Raw genomic sequence first — 21396 nt, 5'->3', positions numbered from 1 at the left:
GGAGAAAGAGAACCCTTTTTCATTCACTTATGGTGGGAATGTAGACTGGTACAACCACTATGGAAAGCAGGCTGGTGATTCCTCAAAAAATTAAGAATAGAGCTATCACAAGACCCAGGAATCCTGGGTAGATACCAGAAAAACTCAAAATCATGCATTTTTCACAAAGACATGTGCACCCCTATGTTCATTGCACCCCTATGTTCATTCATCACAGTGACCAAGACATTGCACCCCTATGTTCATTCATCACAGTGACCAAGACAAAGTGTCCTGTGGTAGAGGGCAGGGTAAGGAAGATGCGGTGCTTATACACACAGTGGAATACTACACAGATGTAAGAAAGGATAAAATAGCGCCATTTGCAACAACATGGATGGACCTTGAGAACATTACGTGAAGTGGAATAAGTCAGACAGAAAAAGCTATGAACCATATGATTTCACTCCTATGAGGGATATAAAGCTGAAACTCAAGAACACAAACAGCAGTGTGGTGGTTACTAGAGAGGAGGTGGTGAGGAAAGTAGGTTTGACTTTGGGTAGTGAGCACAAAGTAAAATATACAGAACTTGTAACATAGAAACACATACCTGAAACCTATATGTTCAGGTTGACCAATGTTACCCCAATACATTTTATTAAAAAATACTTTTTTACTCTAACTACCGTGTTGTATGCTTTGCAAAATTGGGAAAACTACACAATGAGGGGAAGAGGAAGTGCAATGGATGCATACAATGACCAGGATGTCAGGTATTGTGTGAGACTTGCCTCACGTGTATAGGAAAGGAGGTGCCATATTGCCATTGGATTTTAAATGGGGCTTTGAAGTATGGGTACCATTAAGCTATAAAGATGAATTTTAATTTGGTTAATGAAGAGATCCCATTTTATCTGGTGTTTAGTGTCTCTCCCCCCCACCCCCACGGTGGTTTAAGAATGACTAGCTCTTTGCTTTCAACCCCTAACTAGTAGCTGCCCATTTCATTTACATCTGAACAGACAGAATTAATTGCTGTGCTTTGCCAAGTTCAAAAAGATTTTTCTTTTTACTTAGCTCTCAAGAGGAAGTATTAACCTACTGTAGGTTATCACTGCCTCTCTTTGTAAAGGGGTATAAAAATGTGCAATTAACTTCAGACAATTTCGTAGGGACCTTGCATCCTACTGGGCGATTTCAAGGCAGCAATCACTTGATGATATATTTCTTCTCACCTGACTTTCCGCTCCTAAAATCATTATTGGAGCTGTTCTAAGTCTGTAAGAGGAGAGGCACGTCTTTGTTAGAAAGACTATTAATGTCGGTCCTAAGTAGAGAGGTTATTAATGTTCAAGGAACTGGGGCTGTTCATAAGCCGGTTCAGAAGATCACCCCACTGGTGAGATGGCCCCACAGATTTGGAGTTAATAGAAAGTACTGGATCAAAGTTTGGAGAGCTGCTGAAGAGCAGAAATGAAGTAAGGTCACCCCTGAAAAAGTCCCCAGAAGAACCTAATATAAAAAGAAAACAAACACCTTTTAATAGTTTTTGGTTCTCTTACACTTCAGCTTGGAAATGTTACCTATTGATACTTTTAATAAAAATGTATTTATATTTTTCCCTAATTGAACATATAAAAATGGTTACATTTGAAATTAAGATATTGAGGGGTTTGACTGTCAGAAATTGTTGCTGTCAATACTTTGAGGTCATACTATGTCCCTCTCCTTGAATCTGAGCTGACTTGCTTCACAGGATTTGATTGTCCCAGTCCAGTTGCCACAAATGTAAGGAAAGACATATCCATTCTCATGATTTTAGCTCCCACACTGCAAGAGACTCCTGGGCTTCAATCTTCCCATCTGAGTTCGCAGACATCTTAAAACAGTGGTCGGCAAGCTGCGGCTCTTGAGCCTCATAAGGCTTTTTGACACCTTGAGTTTTTAGGAGTACCCTAATTAAGTTCATAACAATGTACCTACCTATATAGTTTAAGTTTAAAAAATGTGGCTCTCAAAAGAAATGTCAATCGTTGTATTGTTGATATTTGGCTCTGTTGACTAATGAGTTTGCCGACTACTGTCTTAAAACATAGGTAACTGCCCTGCTGGTGTGGCTCAATGGTTGAGTGTCAACCTATGAACCAGGAGGTCACAGCTGGATCCAGATCAGGGCACACGCCCCTGTTGCAGACTTCATCCCCAGTGTGGGGATGTGCAGGAGGCAGCAGATCAATGAATCTCTCTCAACATTGATGTTTCTCTCCCCCTCTCTCTCTCCCTTCCTCTAGGAAATCAATAAAAATATTTTTTTTTAAAAAGGATAATAGACTGAATAAGGGTTTGCTATGCTTCCTAAACCCAGCTGTGCCCTGCTATTAATGAATACTGATGAAGGCCATGAACTGATTACAATTGTTTGGCTGGTGGATCAAGAAATAAGCTATTCAGGGACCGACATTATTTGAGCACCAAGAGCTTGCAAATGTGTGGTTTGGATTTTTCCACATTAATATAATGTCAACAGCTAGTCGGATTACAAATGGCCTGTCACAGCCACAGCCTATTTAGAAAAACACCATGATTACATGAAATTATGATGACTTGTTCCCTCCATCACCAAAGACCTCTAAAATGCCGTGGTTTTTAAAGAATATTATGCGACTCTAATGTAAATAGTTTTTGTGAAAGACTGTTGCCTTGCGTTTATTACAATTTCCACATTATTTGCAGTTGTTTGTAGTTAGAGGCAAATTGAAATTAGTTTATTCTACTTGGGGGAGGGGCACCTACTGTTCCAAATAATTAATTGTAAAATAGCATGTGGGTATATGGAGAAAGTGATAAATATGTGTGCCAAGCACTAAATAGAGTGCTAGAAACCATTACTAGCACTGGTAGTAATTTGCTGATAGTAATAACTGGTAGTAATCAGTTATTTGCTGATCTGAAAATAATTTCCTTTATTCTATTCATTAGGGGAAATCCAGAAATAAACACAAGAATGACTTAGAAGCTTTCAATAACTAGCTATGTCTTTAATTAATGGACTCATCTGAGAGAAAGAAAAATGTTTCTCACTCCATTCAGGGATGCATCTATCTTTGCAACATTTCAGTATATTCCAGGGGGATAACAGCAAATAAACAAATTCCTGAATGAGAATGTTAACTAATAATATACTGTATAGATTCCTGTTTTATGCCGGTTTCTTATACCCCAGATCTGTAAGAGGTCAATATAAAACAAGGGAAACTATTGAATGACTTAAAAGGGGTGAAGACACATTACTAATGATGGTCAGAGAAGGACAAAAAATATTAAGAGAAGAAAGTCAGAACATATCAATAATGGAAATAGCACTTCTTTAGGTGTGATGGAAGTGCTTGACAAGATGCTAAGATGATCCTCTAGCAGTGTTTTCCAAACTTTTGACATATGTGTACCCCTTCTATAATTTTCGTAATGCTGAGTACCCCTCATACTCATGAGAACATAGAAGTAGGCACAGCTAAGCACGGTGCAGTGCATATCCCCACCAAACTCTGATGCAAAGCATACCCCCACCAAACTCTTCCCGTACCTCTGGGGGTACGCATACCACACTTTGGAAAACACTGCTCTAAGGCAAACTGTGGCTCGCGAGGCCCCTTGAGTATGCCTCTTCCACAAAATACCATGGCCTGGGCGAGTCTATGTTGAAGAAGTGGCATTGGAAGAAGTTTAAAAATGTTGGCTCTCAAAAAAAATTTCAATCATTGCACCGTTAGTATTTGGCTCTGTTGACTAATGAGTTTGCCAACCACTGCTCTAAGAGATTCCATTACTATATTTACTCTATTTACAATTTTGTTCATTAACCAAATATTATGCATTGTACACTTACTGAATTGGTGTAGCCATGCTACTATTCCACAAGATAAATAAAATGTTTTCCAATCTAGCATACAAAAGTCATGTATAGTAATAATATATGCAAACCAACACAAAATAAAAACTATGAACATTTTTAAGAGGGATAACAAAGAAGAATACTATAACAAAGTTGACAGTATTTTGAAATTTTAACTACACTGATCATAAGGCAAGCCAACTCATGCATTCATTCATTCATAATTCCTTCAGAGAATAAAGATCTAAAACAGAAAAGTAAAATGAGGTATATGTACAAGGGACATTCTTCCTGCTCTCATTTCCAGTCAATAAAATAATTTGATAAATTGCCTTTGAGATAATTGTTTGCAATACTGTGTTTGTAGAAAACCAGTCATGTCTACTGCATTAGAAAAAGTAGTGATGTCATTCTTTTAAGTTACTGTTTGCATGAAGACAAGAAAAACTGGGAGGTTACCTTGTGAAAAGATATCTTTAATTAATGTTTAATGTATAGCTTTGTTATCTTTCTTCTTCACCTTTTAGTTAAAAAATTTAGAAGTATGACCTTGTGAAATTACAGGGTAATTTTAACAATATTGGAAACTTGGCTTTAGAGATAGGTGAGCTTCAGACATCATGGCACCAACATGGAGTCTTCCTTTACCTTACTTTCTGTTACTTCTATTTACTTGTGTGTTTGGGATTTGAATCTAAGCTTCATGATCATCAATTCTAGATACAGGAAAGGCTTGGTGTTTTCTAGACTTGGGGCCCCTTTGCAAAGGAGCTAAGCTAGAATTGACTTAGCATATTTTTACTTCAGAGAGAGGCCAAATTAATAATGAAGAGAACTTTTGTAGGAATAATTAAAAATGTAAGAAATAGCCCCTCAAGCAACATGAACACTTCAAAAGCACACACAGCATGTGCAACCTCAGAAAACCCAATTATGATTTACTTTGGTAGAGTCATTAAAAATCTTCCCCTAGAGGCATTCATGAATTAACACTTTTACTGCTTATACTTTAAATATAAAGGCAGCTTTCATATTAAAATAATCATGATGTTTAGCATTTATTACTAATTTAAATGATACACAGCTATTTTTTATTAGAGATTCAGCTTTCCGATCATTAAATGTTTCTCCTCATTCCAGCTCACCTTTGACCTATAAAATGTCTTGTCCTCTGGAATGCTTACTTAGTGCTTACCAAATTTCACACACATACACACACACATACACACACACAATTTTTAAAAATATTTTATTAATGTATGTCTGCTCCTCTAGAAACTTCATGTATTGATAAGTAATAAAACAGATTGCTTTGCATCAAATATACTCTTTTTAATGAATTTGAACATCTTTATATATTTGTACTGATTTCAGAGAGGAGGAGAGATAGAAACATCAATGATGAGAAATAATGACTGGCTGTCTCAGACATGCCTTGAACTGGAATAGAACTGTGACCCCCTGATTCATAGGTTGACACTTAACCACTGATACACACTGGTGGGTACATATAATAAACGCCTGTGGTCTTGATCTGGCATCTAGAAAGATTCAGGAAACCTAGATAAGGGGCTGTGCATAAATTACTGTATTTTTCGGACCATAAGACGCTCCGGACCATAAGACGCACCAGTTTTTAGAGAAGGGAAATGAAGAAAAAAAGATTCTGAAACAAATAGTGTCCTAAAATATTTTATGTGCATTAAAACCCAACATCACAGTCATAAACACATGTAATCAACCCTGTAAAGTAAACAGCAGCATTTAGAACCATTTTAGAGCCGGGCAAGCACACAGAGACCACACAGAGCCAGGCAAGTAAAAAAACTTTTTTTTTAAAGTATATGTGTAGGCTATATTTGGACCATAAGAGGCAGGGACGAAAAAAGTGCGTCTTATGGTCCGAAAAATACGGTAAATAAGAGTCCAGAGTCAAAACATAATTTGAAAGGCATATTGGGAAGTCAGACAAAGATTTAGCTAAAGGAACTAAGTCCTCCTCCGTCTTAGGACCCCTTGCTTTTTATTAACACAAATTGTCCTTAGGCTAGTTAGATACATACTTCAAAGTTCAGCATTTAGTAACATAAATCCATTGTCAGATTAGAGAATTTGCCTATGGCTCTTCAGGTGTTTGGCCAGTAGGAGGCAATAACATGTAGATTAAGCTGCCCTCAGCTGTCTGGCAGCAAGCAATCATCCTATTCAGGTTTGGGGAAATGCCTTTAACCATTTCAGCAGGCCATAATATATGTAACTTGGCCCTTGTGAGTTCCCAAAGTTCCATCAACCTTTCGACAAAACTGTTGCAATTATGACATGCTGGAATTGGATTCTGGCACATAATGTTTTTTGAATTCAAAATTAACAAGTATATCTCGAGGTACTTACTAGACATGTAAAAACAGAATATTCATGAAATTAATTAATACAAGAGCCCTGTAAGGCAGGTGAGTTATATTCCTACAGTTAATCAATGAAAGGGGAAAGACTGAAAACAGATCTCCTGGTCCCAATACTGTTTCCACTCCACTCAAAATACTAATTTCATTAAGTGTTGACAACACATCTGTGTTATTCTAAGTACCATCTATGTTAAGTCAACATATATGAAAGTAAAGATGTTAAACAGAGAACTGGCTATCCCAAACCAGAGCTCAAGGAAGAGGTTGAACCCAGAAACATAGAGAAAAAAACTGAACAGAGGAATGATGGTTGGTTTTTCCCCCTCCCATATTTCTCTTGGACCAAGAAGGTGAAAGGAATGTTCTAAGACACTTTTGAAAGACTTGACTTTGAGTTCTGGAAGATTGAATGAAAGATTTGTGGGATTTGTTGGGGATGGGGATGGGGTGGGGTGTTAGGCCCCCTGAGGGAGTATATATTGGATACATGCCCATTTAATGATGAGTCACCTGAACGTTTTAGTCTTAGGGTACGAGCTGAATAAATAGGGTTGCAACATATGGTGGAATTAGTACCGTTGTCTCTTAGGGTAATGGAAGTAATCACTGTAATTATGGCCTCCTTCTAGGAATTACTCTCGTGGGCAGAGTAAATCATGAGGCAGATGGTGGCCTGGCAGAGGGAACTACTTGCCAGGAACAGGGGCGGGGCCTCCGTGGACCTCCCTTAAATCTTGCAGGAGGTAGTGTCATGCTCCCAGGAAGGAGTTGTACCAAGGCCTCTTGATTATTGTCTTGATGGTGATTGCTCCCTTTAGCAGGGAGACTTGGAGCATTACAGGGAAATGATACATGATGTTATTAAGCATTAAAAACACAGAAATGCCTAATCCTTCATTCGTTCTTTAACTGGCAAGATTAACCATTTGTGGATGATGACCTCTGGGCACAATGCTAACGGTGACATCCCATAAATCAGTTTAAACTGTCGTTTGGAATACTCGTCATTCCTTTACCCATTGAAGGTGAAAGAAGAGAAAGTGATTCAGTGAATGCCTAGTTGTACTATTTACGTGTAAACCTGTATTTGTGATTTTTTTTTTTTTAATGAATAAATGTGCTCTCAAGTGTTGGGTGCTCCGTAGGGAATGGCTTTGTTCTTTTGCAGATTCTCACTCACTCCTGCTTCCCATCCCCCCCAAATCCTGGTTTACTGTCCACTGTGGGACTTTCCCTAAAAAAAAAATGGATCCTATTAAGTTTTCTGCTCTTCCCAGGCTCACTAGTTAGTCAATGCTCAGCAATTTCAGTCGCTAAGAAGGCACTGTGTCAAAATGACATTTCTTTATAACTTGCATTAATGTTTTAAAATCTGGGCTCCTGAGGTATAGTCTTCTTAATTGATTTTACAAAGACCATGAACATGTCTCTGAAAGTAATGCTGATTGGGAGTCTGTGTTTCTTTGAAATGTAAAGAAAGAAGTGGAATGACAAAACAATCTGTCAAGGCATATACATATGGGTTTGTGTGTGTGTGTGTGTGTGTGTATTTATAAAAAATTTCACAAAGAACATTTCATATAAATATTTAAAACTAAGTTATTACATACATAAATATTGTATGTGTTTTATAATGCAATTACTTATTTTTTTTCATGGAGATCCGTACAACAGAAAAGTACCTTGAAGGCAAATACATCAGGCTTTTATTTCTTCTTTATATTATGATTTTGAATTGTTATTTACATGGAAGGGAAACTAAAAATCCTATTTAATAAAAGCATAATATGCAAATCAACCAAACAGCAGAATGACCTGGTCGCTATGACGCTCAACGTAGGAGCTGCCCCCTGGTGGTCAGTGCACTCCCACAGCAGGAATGCTGCTCAGCCAGAAGCCAGGCTCACAGCTGGGGCTGGCTGACAGCAGCAGTGGTGGGAGCCACCCTTGCTTCCGAGGCAGTGCTAAGGAGCAGTGTTGGCCAGAGCACAGCCGCAGTGGGGATTGGGCCTAAGCCAGCAGGGGGACATCCCCCAAGGGGTCACAGACTGTGAGAGGGCATAGGATGGGCTGAGTACACCCCCTCTCAGTGCACTAATCTCGTGCACTGGACCTCTAATTATATATCAAACACTTGCAAAGAGTTGACCTCCAAAGTAACTTGTTTCAAAACAACATGAATGAGATGGAGGAAAGAGATTCCTTGGCAGAATGTATCTTGTGGAAAGAAAAATTATCCAAATTCAAATCCCTATGAGATTTTATAGGAAGAATAAACGACTTTCTGGGGGTATTGTTTCAGGCGTTATTTAGAAGGCACAGCTCTATGCTCAACCTACTTACATGCTTTATTTGAGTTCTGTCAGCTTCATCAAACAATTCTGAAGGAAGTAATCTACAGGTGAAATAATCTCCATGGATTTACTAAATCACAAAATAACCAAACACTCATCACCCGTGAGTGTATATAAATATAATAGGTCTTTCTATTAAAAAAAATAAAAAATAAAAAATAAAAAAAAAGTGCAAAGCAGTTTCCGTAGTGGGTTATTGTATCATGAAAATACTCCCTAGGTGCCTAATTCCTTCGGAAAATGGATTCCACCGAAAGGTGTCTGAAATTGATTCAACAATAAGAAGCCGGTAATGACTTTCGCTCACATGTCTTTCTGTATTTTGAAGAAAGGAAGGTAACATGGGAGAAAAAAAAAAAAAAAAAACACGGGGGAGACTGTTGACATACAAACATCCAGCCAGGCACTAAAAGTTGGGCGACATCAAAGACAACCCTCAGATAAACAGACAGAGATTGCTCTTTAAAAATATCATGTGAAGGTTATCATTCTAAAAAACGGGGGAAATCAGAGACTTCTTTGAAAGACTAAAGCGAGTTATAACCGGCACTGGGAACAGAAAAGCTTACCACCTCCCTAGGAAATACACGTTTTAGCTGCAGGTGAGTGAGTAAACAAGCCTTAAAAAGCTTTCCGAGGAATAAAACATCAAGGAGCGGAAATGGGGAAAGAGTCTCCCGGGAACAGAGCGGGCGGTCATTTCTATGGCTCTGCGGGGAAGGCTGTGATTGCCTCTGTGAGCACAGCGCCCCGAAAGTGAGGCCGGCCCCGCAGTGTCTCATTTCGTGGGTCATGTCTGCATGCCTGCTCTGGCCCATGTCTGGTTTGGTTTCCGGTTAATTATTTTTGGAGAAGTATCCATGCAGGTCCTTTGCCCATGTTTCAATTGGATTCTTTTTTTTCATGCTGAGTTTTATAAGTTCTTCATACTTTCTGGGCATTAACCCCTTACCAGATGTATTGGAGATTATGCTCTCCCATTTGGTGGGTTGCCTTTTCGTTTTGGGGATGGTTTCTTTGGCTGTGCAGAAACTTTTTTACACTACGGAATGCTGCTCAGCCGTAGGAAGAAGGAAATCTGACCCTTTGTGACAGCATGTATGGACTGGAGAGCTTTATGCTAAGTGAAATAAGCCAGTCAGAAAAAGATGAGTACTATATAATTTCACTCATATATGGAATCTAACGAATAAAATGAACTGACAAGCAAAATAGATACAGACTCATAAACAGAGAGTGGGTTGACAGCTGGAAGGGGGATATTGGAAGAATTAAGCAAAAATGGGATGGGGGGAAATATAGGGATCTCTTTTACGGCCCGCGTGGAAAGAGTTCCAGTTCAGGGTTCAGGTTCTGGAGAAGGGCCGCACACAAATGAAGAGACTTGAGACTTGAAGAAATTCAACTTGGCGATATGGGGGGCAAGGCGGTAGTCCAACTCTAGTGGGAGAACTACTCCTCTCTGGCCCTGCCATCCCCTTTTATGGAGGCTTTGGGGAAAACATCTTAGGCAACATAAAGAGAAACTTACATGTAGCCTTAGGCAGGAAATAACATAAATTTACAGGGACAAACAAGGTGAAGGCTGCCTCAGCTAACAATGTCTCAACTAAAGGGTGAGAGGTTAGAGCAATTAGGGTTGTTCACCAGCCTTCCTGGCTTCCTGTCCACATCTCTTTTTAGTGAAACTGATTTGTTTTTCAGCAGGGAAATAAGAAAGAAAAAAAGGAAAAAAAAAACACTCATGGACAAGGACAGAAGTATGGTGATTTTCAGAGGGAAAGGGATGTGGACATGGAGTGTATGAAGGGGGAAAGGGTGATAGACTTGATTTGGGGTAGTGAACATACAGTGTGTTGTGAAATTGTGCACTTGAAGCCTGTACAATTTTGTGAACCAGGGCCACCCCCATGAGTTCAATGAAAAGGGGAAAAAAATGTAAGAAGATATTATTATACTTGGAACTCACATGTGATTTACATCCACAACAGCAAGCCCTAAAGAAAGCAAGTCTTTAACATCAGATTTATCATTTCTTGCTACCCTTTTCTTTTTTAAAAAATATATTTTATTGATTTTTTACAGAGAGGAAGGGAGAGAGATAGAGAGTTAGAAACTTAAATGAGAAAGAATAATCCATCAGCTGCCTCTTGCACACCCCCTACTGGGGATGTGTCGCAACCAAGGTACATGCCGTTGACAGGAATCAAACCTGGGACCTTTCAGTCCACAGGTCAATGCTCTGTCCACTGAGCCAAACCGGTTTTCGCTCCACTCCTTTTTTTTAATGCTGCATTTACCTGCATAGTTTCGTCTCTGAATCAGAACCCCGGAAAAGAGTTGCATGTTTTTCAAAGGTAACTAGCATATATTCTTTGTGTTCAAATAACTTGTTGCTGATGATGACACTAGGTCTTCATTTGCATGTCTTGCTTTCAGGGGCAGGTGTGATCTGAAACTTGACTTAAGTTTCATATTCCTATGACACTCTACTGAGGCTGCTGTATCCGTTTTCTGCCTGCCTGCTGGCAGATTGGCTTTCCATCCCGTGCTGATGATTTTGTGCCTGAAGAAAACCTCCCTGCAGGATTAGCTTATTTTAGATGAATAGGTCAAGCCGAGTATGGGAGCCAGAACAATGCAATTTCTTATCATCGGTGGCACAGAAGGCCACAAATCCTTCTAACAAATGGGTGCTTAGGGACACAACGTGAGCACGCTCCACGGGCTTAAAATAGTGCTTTCTAATGCATGGCAGAGAGTGGCATTCAAACAGGAACCTTATATGTTAGACTGCAATGTGTGTGCATTTTCAATTAAATTATTCATTTAACCCCAGACTCAGTACCTCCTGGGAAAAACGAGATGGCGTTCAGTGAAACAGGGAGCATTTTCTTATTTCCACTTTACAGGAAACCAGAGAAACAAGAAATTACGGCGAGGGATTTTAATCTTTTTACAGACCAAATACATACATTATGAATAGAATCACTGCTGGATTGTGTGTCTACAATAAACTACCTTTTGAAAACATTTCTAATATTGTTCAACTTTTCCCTTTCTGTTTATTTTATTAGACTTTAATGCACAGGTCAATGGTAATTTTTTGGCAATATATGCAAATGACTAGATGCAGTCATAGCTAAGTAAACATTATGTATCTATCAATAAAAAATGTGTTCAAATGCAGAATCACTCCAATGAACATTTGATAGCACTGTGCTCTTATAGTTTATACTTCAAGTAAGTAAAAAAGAAAAAAATAACACAAAATCCAAGCTATATATATATTTGTTTTTAAATGATTGCTTCAGTTATTGTCATGTGCCCATTAAAAGTGATTCTTAAAAAAGAATGCAATGTCTGAAACCACTTTCATCCTTTTTAGGGAAGTTGATAAAATGTGTATCTGTGGTTCTGTTTATAATTAATGTCATTTGACTATTTTTTCTCCTTTTGCAGAGAGAAAGTCTAATGGCAATTTTTGTAAAACTGTTTCAGATAAATTATCAATTGAAAAAAATCTGTGCAATCCAATAAACAGATACCTTTAAGGTATGTTTAAAGAATGCCTAGACTATAATGACACAACTCAAGTAGTTTGCAAAACTTTGGAGGAGAAAAAAAATCTAACAATATTGCACTAATCTATAATAATAAAAGGATAATATGCTAATTAGACAGAACATCTTCCGAATGTCATTCCAGATGTTCTTCCTGACCACACTGGGGCCCGAAGGAAGCCAACCCAGATCCTGGCCTTGGGTGCCAGAGGGAAGCCGGTGCCAGCAGTGATGAGGAGGGAAGGGGTAGGGGTAGGAAGGCTTACTCTTGCATGAATTTGAAGCATAGGGCCTCTAGTTAACAAATAAAAGCATACAAATCAGTGACTAGAGAACCAGGATGTTAGGGAAATCCCTGCCCTGGAAAATGGAACAACCTGAGGCTAGTTTGATCGCTCATAAGTAGATGGTTAATTAGATTCTCTGGTTCTTTGTCTTCATACTTAAGCATCAGGAGTTTGGAGCAATTTCTGCAACTATTATTATATTGGGCTCTAAAGGGCTATGAATTGTTAAGAATAAAAATAACACATTTTTGCTGAAACCGGTTTGGCTCAATGGATAGAGCATCGGCTTGGGGACCGAAGGGTCCCGGGTTCGATTCTGGTCAAGGGCATGTACCTTGGTTGAGGGCATATCTCCAGTAGGGAGTGTGCAAGAGGCAGCTGATCGATGACTCTCTCTCATCGATGTTTCTAACTCTCTATCTCTCTTCCTTCCTCTCTGTACAAAATCAATAAAATGCATTTTAAAAAAAATAAAATAAATAAATAAATAAATAAAAATAAAAGGCCTCATGTTAAAAAATAAATAAATAAATAAATAAAATAACACATTTGATTTGAAGTTGTCAAGAAAGATTTGGTAAGGGAGGGGAGAAAAGTATGACTTCATAGGCCAAAAAAATGTGACTTCATAGTTGCATATTATCTGATTAAGTAAAAAGAAGAAAGGAAGCATGGAAGAGGAAGAACTAAGTACTCAGGGGATAGATGGGAAAGGGACCTGGAAAAAAATGTGCATAGATCGATCTTAGGTACCAAGTGTGAGGCATGAAGAGACTGATCGAATGACAAGCCTTGGCTTTCAGCTGAGAAGGGTGGACAGAGTGGAGCCGGAATGCAAAGCCACGGAGGAGCCTGAAGCATGGAAGTGGCTCAGTCGGACCCGCCTTCGTGGCTGGCGATTCAGGGTGAGCTGCGCGGCGGAGATAAGAAAGGTTGTGAGCCAGGCAGTCACTGTGAGAGCCAAGCACAAAGGGATAAAAGCTCCGCGTGTTGGCAGTTACAGCAAAGAGCGGGGCAAAGGCAGGGGTCGCTTCAAAGGGAGAGTGAGAACATTGGGAGAAGACTAAAATGATCAAAGGGCGCTGTGTACGTCAAAGTCCCGGGGCACGGCTGTTTGGACTCCATCCGATTCCGTCGTTTATTGCTGCCTGCAATTATAATGTTCATGAAATCTGTCGTTTCCTGTACTTTTCACTCAATTTTAAAACCGTGCAGGTTTAATATCGCTATTGAACATTTATTTCTTGCACATATTGAGGGAGGTCTATGTGTCCTCTTGCAATGTCCTAGTTATTATTCTCAATGGTTTTATTATCCTGCATGCTCTAAAGAACCTGTAATAATAAAAGCGTAATATGTAAATTAGGCTGGATGTCCTTCCAGACAAAGCAGGGGCTGGGAGGGAAGCCTGGACCCCAGATGCCAGAGGGAAGCCAGTGACAGCAGCCGGGGGAAGGAAGGCCTACTCTTGCACAAATTTCATGCATCGGGCCTCTAATATAAAATATATTCAGCTGAAACTGGTTTGGCTCGGTGGGTAGAGAGTCAGCTTGCAGACTGAAGGGTACCAGGTTCGATTCCAGTCAAGGGTATGTATATTGGTTGCGGGCATATCCCCAGTAGAGGGTGTGCAAGAGGCAGCTGATCTATGTTTCTCTCTCATGGATGTTTCTAACTCTCTATCCTTCTCTCTTTCTCTCTAGAAAAAATCAATAAAATATATTTTTTAAAATAAAATATATTCAAGAATTAAGACCACTATCATTAGATTTGTACCTACGACAATTAGCAAGGAAGGTAACATTCCTAATTTGAATACACTGTTTACTTCTTTAAGTTCAAATTAAATCACTTAAACTGGACACTGTGCATGTGAACACTTCAGTACCTATCATGCTTTTCAGTATTAAAAATGTCCAGCTGGACAAGCTTCCATCAGTGCTTTAGAAATTTGTCTCAGCTTACTTTCTGTATGCAATGATCTCAACATCATTAAGGGAGAAGAATGAAATGTTGGTTCATTCCATTCCTTTCTCAGAGAACGAAGAAAATCTAATAAGTTCTTTGATAAGCTATTCAACTTTCAATACTAAACATATTTTGAAAAATGTTCTAGAGTCTGTTGTCAGGATTTTTGACAGAATGATATAATTGTGTTCAACAAGCTACTGAAGCCCAGAGAGGTATAGAGAAAACGAAACAAAGTTTTACTGAAAAAAACCCTCAAAATCATTGCTTTCCTGGCTGGCAGTTACTGATGGCTAATCCAATACTAATATCAATTTTCATTTGGCAAGTATTTTCTTATGTTACAGAAATAATGAGGTAAACAGAATGTTAGATAATTCTATTTTAGCACAGAAAAAAAAAATGTATTTTATGGCTTCCTAATAGAACCTTCCGGGAGCTATGCAGTTTTTGGTTAACTATACTCCTTTATTTGACATTTAAGATCTCGGTGCTTTTATGTAAATAAGAATGAAAACAGCCCTAGCTGGTTTGGCTCAATGCATACAGCGTCAGCCTGTGGACTTAAGGGTCCTTGGTTCTGTTCCAGTCAAGGGCATATGCCAGGGTTTGGGGCTTCATCCCCTAGGGGCGTTGTGCAGGAGGCAGCTGATCAATGATTCTCATTATTGATGTTTCTAGCTCTCTCTCCCTTGCCCGTCCACTCTGAAATCAATAAAAATATATTTATATTAAAAAGAATGAAAATATCTTTCATTGAACTGCAATTATCTAAATATTCTTTATGAATTTATGTATTTTTTTTTTTGCTGGTTGATGTCCATGGGCAAAGCAATTATAAAATGGATCTTTCCCTGTTTATGACAAAAATACCAGGTTGGCCAAAACCGGTTTGGCTCAGTGGATAGAGCATCGGGCTGCAGACTGAAAGATCCCAGGTTCCATTCCAGTCAAGGGCATGTACCTTGGTTGCTGGCACATCCCCAGTGGGGGGGTGTGCAAGTGGCAGCTGATCAATGATTCTCTCTCATCGATGTTTCTAACTCTCTATCCCTCTCTCTTCCTCTCTGTAAAAAAACAATAAAATATATTTAAAAATAATAAAAAATAAAATGAAATATATTTTTAAAAAATACCAGGTTGTTTTTAAGTCCATGATGGAACCTGGTTATTAAACCATGTCTGCCACGATGCTGCGGGTGTAGATCCGGTGCGCTCTTTTCTGGAAGCACTTTCCTGCTGATCTAAATGCACCTCCTGAAAGCAGGTTCCTAGCAATAGACGTGTCAAGTGCTGGAAACAGCATGGCATTGTGCATTTTGCAAAAACCACCTTAAGGAACCGACTCTGATGCTTCTTTCTAAAATCCTCAGGTATACTTGAAATTTAAATATTTTCTCAAATTCTGTAATATATCTAAATATAGATTTAAGTTAATTTTGTCAATGCAAACACAGCATTTTTTTTAAAAAAATAAAGCCTTTCCATTTCAGGAATTGTTTTTCTTCATTTGTTTTCTCTCTATATACTCCCTATAGACAACTCTCAACTCGTTCTTTAAAAATTCCAGTCTTTTGTATTAATTTAACAGAAGTAAAAGTCACGACTCCCTACACACTTTGCAATTATTCTCTCTCTAAATTTAATAGCATTTCATCCATTTGGGGCATAAGTGCATACACTGTCTGAAGATCATTTAGATTAATTCTGAAGAAATACTCAGGTGGATGTTATACCCACAACAAAACCAGCGACCATAAGTCAAAATTTATGCGGGGCCAAATGCTTTTAATTACCTTCCAGATGTATTTATGAGTATACACAGATGGCAGGGGAAGCAGCCTGGTTATGTGCAAGGAGGTGCATGAATAATTGCTACAGTTTGAACATAAAAGTTGTTTTACATATAAAATGACAGGATAAAAGATGTAGTGAGTTTTTATTGATTTCAGAGAGAGGAAGGCAAAGGGAGAGAGAGATAGAAACGTCAGTGATAAACGAGAATCACTGCTTGCCCCCTACTGGGATCAAGCCTCCTGCTTGTCCCCTACTGGGGATCAAGCCTGCAACCCTGGCCTATGTGCCCTGCCAGGGAATCAAACTGTGACCTCCTGACTTATAGGTCGCTGCTCAACCACTGAGCAACACTGGCTAGCTGGACAAAATATAGAAAATTCTGTATGTCATTTAGAAGGAGGGGACTATCCAGCACATCCAGGGAGCAAAAAAAAAAACAAAAAAAAAACGGTAACATCTTCCTGAAACTAAATAGAATAAAATGTGTGTTCTAAAGGTCTTAAAAGATTATTCTTTTCTTAACAAAAGAAATACAATCAACTTTAGATAATCAACGTTAGCTCATTTTTACTAATATTGGTCTTTATACATTACATCCTGATATCTTTATGTTACTAACATGTGCTGAATGATTTGTGTTAAAGACCAAAAACTCAATAAAAGAAATCTGGAGATCTAATTGACTTTATTGAGTGAATCATGAATGGCACAGTTTTCCAGCTAGCAAGCAGAGCGGCCCTCACAGGGTCTGTAAAAAGGGAAGGTTGTTACAGGCAGGAGGAGGGTGGGGCAAGGAAGTTACCAGCAAAAGGAAAGGAAGCAGAACTCCATCTTTTGCCCGGGTCTCACACAGATGATCTCACCAGTGCTAAATGGAAACTCTCAGGCACGCTGTTTAAGTAGGGGTCACGTTCCTGGGAGAGGTTGCAACTGCAGTGAAGTCTTGATTTGCTACCCTGAGGGCAAAGGACTCCATTTTGGGCCTGTTGTTTCTTTCTGAACATGATTTAGCAGGCGAGCACTTAGAAAGCCACCTGTTACCGAAATTCGTGTTGTCGGCATAACTCAGGAAAACTCAGCACGGTTTCATTATGAAATGTTTCCGCAGGCAACAGGAGAGCATTTTCATATTGTCAACAAAGTAACTATGGCGTGAGAAATTATTACTCCGCAAACCTATCCATTAATGAAAGTGCGCACCTAAACGCCATTAGGAAATGAAGGAAATGTAACACGGCCTCCCTAAATTGATTTTTAATCGGGTTAGATTCTCGGGTTATTAGTCTTTACCATTACAGTTACTAAGTTGCATATTCCACTAATTTTTCATTAGTATACTCAAAACGTGCCATGCATAAAAATATTGACTTGATACTTCTAGTGCATGCCTATAAAATTTAAGTATTTAAGTTATATATAAGGATACTGAGAAAAGAAGAAAGACCCTCACATTTCCTTCGGTAAATTAAAAAAAAAAAAAAAATATATATATATATATATATATATATATATATATATATATACATATACTTTTAAATATACATATGTATATGTAAATATACTTTCATATATATATTACAAAAAACAAAATAATATCAAAAGAACTTACTTAATTGAATGTGGTCAGAAAAGTTTGTTTCAATATTCCACTTGAGTAAACTACAATAAAATCATTACCAGAGAGGTCAGCCCTGGGTTCAGCAAACTTGGTTCTTGAGTTTAGCAAAGAAAGAATTCAGAGCCCAAAACTCTAGCACAAGGAGTCTTCTTAGCATACAAAGAAAAAGTACACTCAAAGTGAGAGGATTCGAGTGGACTGGTCAGAGAGCTGACTTGGGCTTTTAGAAACAAAAGAACAGAGGTGGAATTAGCCAGCTGGGCTGCATGGACTCAGGAAACCAGTTACAGAGGAAAAAGACGGGTCCTTGGAGACATGTTCAGAGAGTTGGCCTGGGACAAGCTGCCACTGCCTGCTGCTGCCCTCGTGGCAAATCTCATGGGAACCCTTAGAGCTTAGGAGAGAGAAAGCAAATACACACACCTGAAGAAAGAAGGCACTGGTATGCTCTGAGCAGTGATTCTCAACCTCTCTAATGCCACGACCCTTTAATACAGCTCCTCATGTTGTAGTCACTCCCCCCCCCCCATAAAATTATTTTCGTTGCTACTTCCTAACTGTAATTTTGCTGCTGTTATGAATCATAATGTAAATACCGACCCACAGGTTGAGAACCATCAGCAGGGTTGCCTAAGACCATCGGAAAACACAGAATTTATGTTACAATTCATAACAGCAGCAAAATTACAGTTATGAAGTAGCATCGAAAATAATTTTATGGTTTTGGGGTTTAGCCCTCCCACACACAAGCAATTAGCATTGCCTGTGGGGAGGGGTCACTTAGTGAATTACTTGGGCAGAGGAAGAAACAAGGATGAGACCTCCCCATTAAAGAAGTTGCATCATGCCCAGCTGTGTGGCTAAGGGGTTGAGCATCAGCCTAATAACCAGGAGGTCACAGTTTGATTCAGGCCAGGGCACATTCCTGGGTTGTGGACTGGATCCCCAGTGTGGGGCATGCAGGAAGCAGCTGATCAATGATTCTCTCTCATCATTGGTATTTCTATATCTATTTCCCTCTCCCTCCTCTCTGAAATCAATAAAAATATATTTAAAACAATAAAAAAAAAGTGGGGGCTGAACATCAGAAGGAGCCAGCAAAGAAGGTACCAGAAAGCTAAGCTCTTAGGGACAGAGGACAGTGTGTTAAAAAGAAATTCTGAGGGATGAAACATGGAGCAGTTATAAAACCAAGAAGTATAAAAATTGACTAAATTTACAGAGAGAGGGGGGGAAAGAAGAAGAAGGAGGAGGAGGAAGAGGAGGAGGAGGAGGAGGAGGAGGAGGAGGAGGAGGAGGAGGAGGAGGAGGAGGAGGAGGAGGAGGAGGAGGGAGAGAGATTATTTCAACAGAAAAAGCTGAGTTGCTTTGAAGGGAGGTATTTAAGTGCCTCTCCAACTTCCAGTCCCATCAGTGAGAATGGGGCTCTAGTGCCAAAAGAAATCTGTCCTAGAAAGCAAAGGAAGCAGCATTTTTGGAACCTTTGGAGTGGCAATATGTAGGCTCGGACAAGCCCCTGCATGTCGCAAGCTCTCTTTTGGAAAATTGAAGTCAATTGAAAAATAAATTTGGACATACTCTTATCTTTTGGAAGACTAACAGTTGCCGGTAGTTGGATTTATATAGTTCAAAGATAGTTTAGTATTTTGTTCAAATAAGTTTCTCAATCTTTGCTCCATAACTACGTTCTGTGTCAACAGCTGTCATTTCAGTCTTTGGCAGGAGAGTTGTTACTGAAAATTGACTTTCAATGAGTCCTATCACCTCAGCCAGGTAGATTACAAAGCCTTGAGCAAAAGATACTACTTTTCAGAGCGAGCACTTTAGGCCCAAAAGTAGCATATGTTTTTGTTCCATCCTAAGGTAATGTACCGGGTTTCCCTGTAGAGTTACTTTTCATGCTGTAGAGTTAAATCGCCCTACTTTTTCTGGTAGGCATAGGGCTACTTATTTTACACTGCACACTAAATTCACGTTCAGTCTATTTACAATGATCTAAAATTATTAAGGTCATGAGAGTTATGAATTTTAATGTATCATGTTTACCCTTCCTTAGATCTCATACAAAGTTTTACAAATTATTTTCCTCTAAATTTGCCAGAGTTTAAAAAAAATCAAAATGGAGGATTGCAAGAATTTCTAAATGTGCTCACATAGCAATGCAAAGTATCTCTCTTTTTTTTATTATTATTCGATATAAGACTTGTCTACTAGACGGGAAAAATTGGGTTCCTAACGTTCAACTTACCTGAAGTGGGATCCCAGAACCCTGATTCTACTATTTGCATGAGAGTAAAAAAACGTGCATAAGTTATAAATTATATTTATAATCGTTTACCTAAATAAGCTGTGGAGAAAATGCAGACTTCAGCCACCTCCCTGACTGATTGGAAATGACAATCTTTAGGCATCAGCTGTAAAGAACTGCTTTTGCATCCAAACAAGGCAAGCCAGCAGATGGTTGCTCCTCAAGCTCAAAAAGCAGTGTGAGCACCTACTAAATGCTGCCTCAGTTTACATTCTACACAAATCAATTATCTCCTGTTAAAGAGCCCAGGTTCCATTGTGTGATCTCTCTGCATGCTGGATTCTACACTCATGTTATTTGGGAAGATCATCTCACTGAAACACTTAATTTGATCAACTCTGCTGACACGCACAACAAGTATAAGTGGCTTCCACAGACTAATGGGCACATAAGCTCTATGAGGTTTTTCTGAGTACAGTGAATTGTGTCATGGTCCCTGGAAACTTGGGGATACATGTCTACATATAGCCCTAACACAGTGAACATCTTTAATGGTTTTTTAATAAATATACAGTATATGATTTAATATATTATAATTTTTTGTGTTCAGTAAGCCTAAAACTACACCTCAGAGAAAATGCAATCTTGGATTGATTACTTAGTAACAAAACAATAGGAATATAACAACTGAGCAATGAGGACAGTAAGAAATAACAATTGAAATGTGTGCATATAGAAACATTGCATTAATACATATATATTTCCTTATCTTGTCATCTGAGAGGACCTAAAAGGAGTAACACCCAAGAAAAAATGAATATGCCTAGTGATACTTTAAGATATTAACATAATGTGTACCCCATATATGGATATATGACAACTCTATTACCTTTCCCATTCTTCTGTATGGAACATATATAACCAAATAAAAAGTTTACTTTAAAATGCCAAAAGTAAATTTATTTATTTATTTTTTTACTAATACCAAAGAGATACAATTTACCACAGAGCAAAACTAAGAAACACATGCTAACATTTTACTAAGACCAGTGAGGAAACAGGGAAATAAAGGAAGAACTAAGAAGTAGAAAAACAGAAAGACTAAACATTGTAAAAATAGGTACTGCAGAAATTAATCTGAACTGGCATATGTATTCTAACATTCCTATGGAAAAATAAAACCAAGCATAGAGGCAGAGCAAGCAAAACAGGATAACGTGCTTCTGACACACCTCCAGCTATTCAGTGCCAACATGACATGACTTGTCAATGTCTTGACTCG

The sequence above is a fragment of the Pipistrellus kuhlii genome, unplaced genomic scaffold, assembly GCF_014108245.1.
Source record: "Pipistrellus kuhlii isolate mPipKuh1 unplaced genomic scaffold, mPipKuh1.p scaffold_m20_p_25, whole genome shotgun sequence".
Classification (NCBI taxonomy): domain Eukaryota; kingdom Metazoa; phylum Chordata; class Mammalia; order Chiroptera; family Vespertilionidae; genus Pipistrellus; species Pipistrellus kuhlii.
Note: the sequence above shows the minus strand (reverse complement) of the source record.